This window comes from Triticum aestivum, chromosome 5D (genome assembly GCF_018294505.1).
Source record: "Triticum aestivum cultivar Chinese Spring chromosome 5D, IWGSC CS RefSeq v2.1, whole genome shotgun sequence".
NCBI classification, from domain to species: domain Eukaryota; kingdom Viridiplantae; phylum Streptophyta; class Magnoliopsida; order Poales; family Poaceae; genus Triticum; species Triticum aestivum.
This window is the reverse complement of record NC_057808.1, coordinates 452,327,894-452,337,066: the sequence shown is the minus strand read 5'-3', so window position 1 is coordinate 452,337,066 and position 9,173 is coordinate 452,327,894.

Sequence of the window (9,173 nt, the reverse complement as noted above, 5' to 3'; positions counted from 1 at the left end):
CAACTCCAAATCACCCAAATTTTGGCACACATGATCTCTTGCACAAACAAAGCTAGGTTTCCAAGGTTTTATATTTTTTTTGAATTTATACTGCCCTCTAGACTGACTGATCATAACATCGGTCTATTCCTCAAGGGGGCATTGTAAAATATATTTTTTCCAAATTTTCTTTCATAGTCATGTTTGGCACATGTGGGTCACCGTGTCATAAAAAATTTGGGTGATTTGGAGGTGGTGGAAAAAAATCACCTTTGTTAAAAAAATGGCTTAAGTTAGATCAAATGGTCCCTCCGGAATGCGGTGATTTTTTCGACCACCTCCAAATCACCCAAATTTTGGCACACATGATCTCTTGCACAAACAAAGCTAGGTAAGTCAGTGAGCATGTGTTAAATTTTGTTGACTAATTTTGACATGAATGCAAAAAAGATGCACACCTACCATACCAGAGGCAGGAGTTTTCATACACCACGGTCTGTATACGACTAGGAACCCAACAGTTTATGGGCCAGGATACAGGCCCGGGGTGCAGATTACTCTTCTGCTGGTGGGGCCAACTGGGCAAAGAGCATGAAACATTAGGCAAAGTACTGCCTGCATATGAGAGGAGCTTGAGTGGGGAGGCACTGCCGGGTATATAAGCTGGTGCGTCTCCCTCTCGCTCGGCGAGGTGGGACTAAACTCCCACCACAGTTTGCTTTACCCTGGTGCGCCCACGCGATGGGCCAGATTAGATGGGCTTTCACAGGCCAGCCTATCCCGCGTGCTGGACCACGCGTGGGTCTAGATGTCTAGGCTGGACCATGCTTTTCCTTTTGTTTACATAAAAATTACCTAACCACTCAAAAAATAACATGTTACATCTTATTTCAAATTCTCTTTTTTGCGATATTTGGTTTGCATTTCTATAAATCCTAAAAAATACATCAGTCATCCTTGCTCTCCAAGTGAAGAATATATAGGATGAATACAGATGATTAATCATACTCATCCTACATATCCTCCACGTAGAGTGCAAGGAAGACCAACGCTTGTGATAATCAAATAGATGAAGGTATTTAAGCCGGTGCAGCACTTGCTCGGGGGGCGAGGTGGGACTCAAAATATTAAGACGTGATCCTGGCTCGAGATCGGCGCGACGTGGGCCGGCCCGCCCTGAATTGCTTGAATGGGTCGGGCTTTGGGGGAGGAGGCGTGGCGGACGTGGGAAACCTACGTGCATGTATGGAACTGCACAGCAGGCGGATCGCGAGGGATTATCGAACTGGGCCCGACAGGCGTACATGTGCGGGGCCCGCATAGATTAATTCGGTCGGCCTTTCTCCGGGTGACGACGCGCGGGCGTGCGACGGCCCTTTCTCGTGCGCTTTGGCGGGGATCCGCCTGCGCTTCGATGCGCCCTGACACCGTACCGATCCCGGAGCAGATCTCGTCAGGTCTGACTCCGCGGATCCCGAGGATGATTCGCCAGCAATTTTGTCACTTTGTGCCACATAAAATGTCCGTTTGGTTTATTTCTTGCACCGTTTTGCTGCAATTTTTTTTCAGTCGCAGTTGTACATGATCCTGCAGCACCTGCTCATTAACAACTACTCCCTCCATTCGTAAATATAAGTCTTTTTTGAGATTTCAGTATGAAATACATACGGAGCAAAATGAGTGAATCTACACTCTAAAATACATCTATATATATCCGTATGTAGTTCATCCTGAAATATCTTAAAAAACATATAGTATTTAGGAACGGACGGAGTGTACGGTTGGGTATAAAGACATGCATGTCGCGTCGGAAATGGAAATCACATTCTAGGAAAAATGTTGTTACAAGACCTCCATCGTGAATGAATTATTCCATAACAGCAAACATTCGTAAAAAAACCAAAAAAATTTGTCTCCAGCTTAAAACATTTAAAATAACATTAGCCCTCCTACGGAAGCTCGTCTCCGGTGCCAAAATCCAGTGACTTCTTCGTATTGGTCGTTGGAGTTTCCGCCAGGATTTACGACGACCCACCTTCTCCAATATTTTTACACGGTACATCAATGTAACCTAAGGATTTAAGTTGTTCCTTTGCCTCAAGCTCTCTAGCCAGAGCCTCCTCATGCTGCAAGTCTTGGATGCGCAGTTCCTGTAAAATCATACAAACGTATTAGGACAAACTTAAGGATGATGAAGCCGTAAAATTGATGTAACATGAAGAATAGGAACCTCTGAATCCATGTCCGACCACCACTCATAATCATCTTTCGATGGACGATTATACACCAAATACAAATGACATGTCTTGCTGCCGTTTAGGCGGGAAATCATCTTTGCAAAATCACCTGGTCCTGAAATCAGGAACATTCCTTCCGGTAGGTTGCACACATGCTCAGGTAAGAAGTGGTACAAATCTGAATCCTTTTTATAACCATATCCAGCCACTTCTTTCATGAGAAAATCATAGTCCAATACGCCGGGTTCAAACAATCTCATCTCAATGGGTCTTTCGTCAAAGTATCCTGTCGGGACATGCGAAAGCTCACAATCCCTATGAATGTAAAATTCCATTACCAGCACCTACATACGAGTATCTCACGTCAAATTTTATACATTGCAATCACCAAAGTTCCATAAATAATTTTTTATGTGCGTAGCAACATCGCGACAAAGTTACCTTATTATTATATGGGATGTAAACTTCATCTGCGAGGATTCGGGATTGTTCCATCACTGGATGCTTAGCCTACATATGAATCGCCGACATAGAGTTACACACGAATTAAATATGGTCATACAAAATGTTGGATGTGAATGTTTACCATGGGTGCGACGTACTTACAGGTGGAGACTTGAAGACATGTTCTTCGAGTGCAGAACTGTGGCATTCAACGGGTAACACCGACATCACTAGGCCTTTAGTGTTTGGAGATTGTGCCACGTAACGCTTCTTCGACTGCATATGAATAGCTTACACAAAGTTACTCACAAAAAAAACTATTAATACACAATATCGGTCGTGATCGTGACTGAATAGCATCGTTGCAAGGTACTCACAAGGGGAGTACTGAAGACATGCTCTTGCGGTTGACTGCTGTGGCATTGAACATGGGATTGAAACATCACACGGTCTTCCAGCATCCTTCCTTCCATCATGACCTGCTCCACCATAGCCTTGTAGTCCATGTCCTTGCGCTCCTGTTGCAGCCTAATGTCCATATTGGCACTTGCCCGCAACACATTCGCGTCCATGTTGACACGCTCTGTCTATATAAGGCCGTCAACAACCTTCCAGTCCTTTTGCAATTTAAGCTGCATCTCCTTGTACGCCAGCTGGAATTTCTTTTCCATGGCCTCACGGTCCTGATTTAACTTTTTTTTCCATCTCTTCACGCATCTGCTTAATCTTCTGAGACATATCAGCACGCTCATCCTTAAGCATCCTATCGACATACGCACGTTCTTGTTTGAGTGCCCTATCCATCTCATCACGTTCGTGTTGGACCTTCGCGTCGATCTCCCGGCGGGCCTCACGCAACAACCTGTCGTACTCCGCACGCTTATTGCCATGTCCATGTGAATCCATGGTGCCTACAACACCAGATAGTAGAATGCGATTAATGAGATCCAGATTGTCAAAATATACCTATTCTCACTAAAACATAGGACTATTTAAATACCTCGTAATATAGAATAGCATGGTATGTGTGAGACAAACGGAGTTATGAATTTCCAGGAAACGCTCTAATCTCCTAAAATTCGTATTCCTAATTTGGTATGAACAACCTCATCCAAATCAGTCCTAAATAATCCAGCAACTCCTTCAACAGCACCTACTTTACTGTAGTATTGAGAACAAGTCTTTGTACGCCACATCTAAGTGGCTAAATCAAACATCATCCAAATCATTCCTACTAATGGAACATAGCCTAAAGGTCTTGTAAAGAAAATCCAACGACAAAAATATATCCATAACTAGACCGTATGATCAGGATCCCCTAACAACCAATCGCAAAGCTCTTGCATAAAATTCTTCACTCCAACCTTATGCAAATCATTCATAGTAATCCAGTATAGCAGAAAGGGCTAGAAAATTAGCTCCACCAACATAATAATTCCGTAACCACATCGTATTATGAACTACTGTGAACTTGCAATCACATCTAATCTCATAACGGCCTTTACTCCAAGTAAAGACAGGCACACACAATCTTGCACCAAAATAGTACCTTCGACGAAAAACTAATCCGCCAGGAACAAATACCAAAGATCTTGCACACAAATATGGCATCTCTAATCTCATCACAACCTCCTTTTTGGTCCAATCGACGAAAAAAGTATGAACGTTTCAAGAGATGGGAGGAGACGTGGAGGATGACACCTTTTTCTTTTTACTCGGCCGTCGGCGTGGGCTTCCGCAGAGCGATGGCGATTATCCCGGCGACGGCTACCTCTGGACACCAAAACTTTCTGGGCGGTTAAGGAAGGAGCGATATGCGGAAAGAAAAGATGGGAGGGATATGCGGTACGATGGAAGGGTACATATCTCCCGTGATATCTGACGATATATTTACAAGTAATGCGCATGGATGGTCCGTCCGTGATTTTAGGGTGGGTTAGTCGGTTGGTAGATTTGTTAGTTAGCCTATTTAGAGGGAGCACGATGCTCTGGTCCTGGTGTTAGGGTTTGTTAGCCCAGCGGAGGAGTCCTAGTTCTTCTCTTACCCAAAGGATTACGACCACCGTCTGTCATTGCCGCAGTCGCCTGACACCAAATCAACCATGTCGTCGTCGAGCTCAATTAGGTGCACGCTGAGGGGCCGATCAGTTGATGTGCCCCTGATCCCTTGCCCTGACTGTGGCAAAACGGTTAGATTCTATCTCTCCAGTACCGAAGAGCATGATGGTTGGGTGTTCTACAAGTGCAAGCACCACGATGTACAATCCCTTTACATGACATTTACTGCATGAGTAATTTTTTCTACTGTTTCGTTAGTGCTGGTTTGATTTTGAGTTCACTTGATTCATAGGATCCATGTGATTTCTGGCGCTGGGAACTAGAGTACGTGATCATCTTGTTGGTACAAGTGTCCTTGTTGGTGCTTATGCCCTTGATGCAATGGCTGCGGCACATGATAGAAGGGAACAGCTACAACGCTCAAAAAAACAGTGTGAAAAGAATGCATGTGCCAAGAGTGGCAACATTGGAGGCAGGACAAATTACAGTCAGAGCAATGTGGCAACCATTACGATCCACCAAGCTTATACGATGTTAGGACTAGGGAGACAAATTGTTTTCATGCTGAAGCTGTTGACGGCTAGTGTAATGGTGTTGTGTGTGTTCTGTGTGATGTTGATTGTGAAGAAATAATATATTTGTGATCGTATCAGGGCGATTATCATGGTCACATGTAATAACAGCTTAATAAGAAGAGGTGTTCTAACATGATACCTCTTACACCCCCCGGCCCCCACCCCTCTTTTAACATGATAGGTAAGAGTAAGAAATAAATCTTACACGATGATTGCATGAAATAGTTGTTTTGATTATTTCTTACCTTCTTGACTATTATGAGAAAATAAGGGGCAAGACGGAGCATGTTAAAATTGCTAAAAAATAATGAATAAACCGAGTTGCAATGAAGGCAATCGAATGGAAAAACGTAAACGACCATTTAAATTCGTGCCCACTATGTTGTGCACGAACACAAGAGTACCATGATATAAAAATAAAGTACGCCATTACAGCAATGACTTAAAAATCCCTTAATTTATTTTATCACACTACGTTTTGCCAAAACTACTCTAGAGGCACGTCAAGAACATGGGAAACAAACAGATAAATCCCATGATCTGCCAGGTACAGCAACATCAGCACCTTCTGTCCTAACAACAATATTTTTCTTTCTTCATGAACTCGTTCCATTTGTTGACGTAGACACGACCGTCAATATCAGAAATGGTGTATGTACTTGACACAGTACTGTGTGGATGACAAACAATGGTTATGGCACCATATTCCTCCATTTCTTCGGGGACAACACGATTAGGCAGTTTCTGTTTGAAAACAATATTTGTTACATCAACACATGGCAACTTATTGTTATGTAGTAAAGGAAGAACAATTAATTTGGAACAAAGCTAAAAACATACTGAAATGACACAAAGTAAATGAAGAACAGAAAGATGGTTACCGAGAAGTTCTTGTTGCAATCTGACCATGTCAACGTATGGAGGAATGCATATGATCTTCCTTGATCATAGTTTCCAGCATCATGACGCTCCACTAACTTGTCAAGGTTCATCACTTGGCGTATGACATACTCCATCATTCTCCATTTTAAGCTTGTCCCCTCTTTTCTCATTGGACAATTGGTAGTACGCTACAATATTATAGCACATACAATTTAATTTATTATATATGGTATATGATAAATTTAGAGTAATAAAACTTGCAGGAGCAAAAAAGTATCTTACTTAGATGTATGATAGGCAAATTCCCAGTTGTCACAATGCTACTTGGTACTTCTGAATTGTCAGTACTGAACGTAATCTCCTGACCCACATGTAGCGTATAAACTGTAACAAATTCCTTCCAAGACTCCCCTGAAATGTATGTCAACTCATTGTCATTGGTAATCTCACATGGGAATTCAAACCCCTCATTTGAACTGAAACTTGCTTCAAAGTTCCCATATTTTCCCAAGGGCACTCCAAATTTCTGCGTGAAACTGTATCTGTCGTAGCAGGGGATTACCTGAGTAGCATATGTATGATTGTTAATATATATGAACTGCCTATTAATCTAAAGAATTTGTCCAATCATAGATGACTAGCATAGTATAGTTCACTACTTCTTAGCAGTATTATCATATAACCCCATAGAAGATTTAAATTTACATCCACGTACACAAAACCATTTTATCATCTAAGAAATCAACATGCAATATTACTCTTTTTGCAGTAAACATTATGAACAACTGACTGAGTACAAAGGGTCCGAGTACAATATTCGTTCAATATTAGTGCCTCCGTCCAAAAATTTGTGGACAAATTTTTGTACATACGGATGTATCTATGCAGAAAACATGACTAGATACATGCGTATCTACATGAATCTAACACATTAATTTTGGATCGGACGGAGTACTAAGTTTCTCATGATATTTGCTACCGGTCATGTAAGACTAGATCTTACTGTCTTGTTTGCAAATCCCGCGCGCAGGGTGACGGTACAAAACTCCCTCATACGATGCTCACCGGGGCACAAACCCTTGGTGTCCAAACAAATCCCACACTGCGAATCGAGATCAATCTCATTACTAGTACGTACAGTCTTAAAGATTAGTGCTAGCAGTTGAATTCAGATCTGACAGATTCTATAGTCCAAATACGTACCGCATTGATCTCCTTAACCATTTTCGCTCGAGAGAGGGACGTGAGGAGGAGGGGGCGAAAAGAGCAGTCACTTTCGACCCCTAAGCTGACGATGGTGGCTGCGGCGGCGTCCGGAGATTTCGAAAAGCGCGTACGCCCGGCGTCTCCGATCTTATATTGGAGCGGTCGTGGCGGTGGTAGGAGGCCCCGATGCCACGGGTGGTTGGGAGGAAGGCGGTGCAATCACGGGATTTCCGGAGAGGTGGCGTGCGTGAGTTATGGGATCTTTTAACATATATCATCAAGATAAAAAAAGAACATTATGTTGTGCTAAAAAATACATTTCATAAGGGTGAACTAGGTTTTTGGTTCGAAACAAGTTTGAACGATATATAATTCCAAAATTGGCCTTGTCCATTTTCCAAATAAGTTTCACAACTATACATGCTATAACCAATGCAAGCAAGCATGCAAAATGGTTTTTAGTTTAGCGAAGTTTTTCATTTTCGGACGAAAATGCCCGAATGTGGCCGCACGTGACAACACTTGCAATCATTGTCGAAAATGGTTCAAACTAGGCATGGAGGCGTACAATGGCCATGAATTGTCACCGCAAAAAAGTTCGGTTGACTTAAGATATGTGAACACACCATCGGGCATTTTTGGAGGGTGCCAGGCTAGCGCGGAAGGGCGAGTCCAGGAGCACCTCCATGTTAACACCACATACAAATGATTCCAACTTTTTTTCATGCCCTCCCATGAGAAAATCAAGCAAACATGCAAATATGGTTCTCAGTTTCGACAACTTCTCCATGTATTGGGATTTATTTATATCGAAAATGCCCGAAAACTGGCCCCACGTGACATTAGTTGCAAACTTTACTAAGAATACTTCAAACTTGGCATGGAGGACTAACATGACCATGAGTTGTTACCCCAAAAAATTTGTGTTGATTCAAGAAAAAGGTCAACAAACCAGCATGTGTCTTCTCAGAGGATGCCATGTTAGCCCAAAGGAAGGGCGCGTATTGGAGCAACTCCGTGTTTACAATATCCACAAATGATGCCAACTTTATTTCATGATCTCCCATGAGAAAATCAATAATGCATTCACAATGGTTTTTAATTTGTCCAACATTTATAATCCTTCTGCAATTTCGAAGCGAAAAAGAAACATCGCCTGCATGGTCTACCCCCCTAGCCACACATCGAAAGAAAGGGGCACATGATGCATTACACTTTGTTTGTCTTATGGTGGACCTAGTTGACACACCAAGCCTAGTTGGATCATTGGCCTACACCGGATTCCATGTCGTATGAAAGCTCGGGCACATCAACTGCTCCCGTCTAGAACCTTCGAATTGCACTGTCCACTTTGTGAAGCAAGTACAACATGAAATTTGTGAAATTCTCCCAAGCTTTTAAAGTACATCTCATGACAAAATCAAGCAAGCATACAAAAATGCTATTCAATTTACACAAAATTTTGCATGTACGGTAATTTTTTCAGCCAAAAATACTCGAAAACTGGCCACACGTGAATCATATTGCAAACTTCACCAAAAAATGGTTCAAACATGGCCTTCAAAAGTCACCCCAAAAAGGTGGGTCGATTTCATACAGGTCAGGATTGTACTATAGCATCTGCTCTCAAAGGGCGCCAGGCTCGGCCGGAAGGGCTTGTGTCGGGGAACCTCCATGTTCACACCATCTTTATATTTTGTCAAATATATTTCATGGCCTCCCATGACAAAATGAAGCATGCATGCACAATGGTTGTAAGTTTCTACTAGATTTTCCATTTTCTTCCATTTTT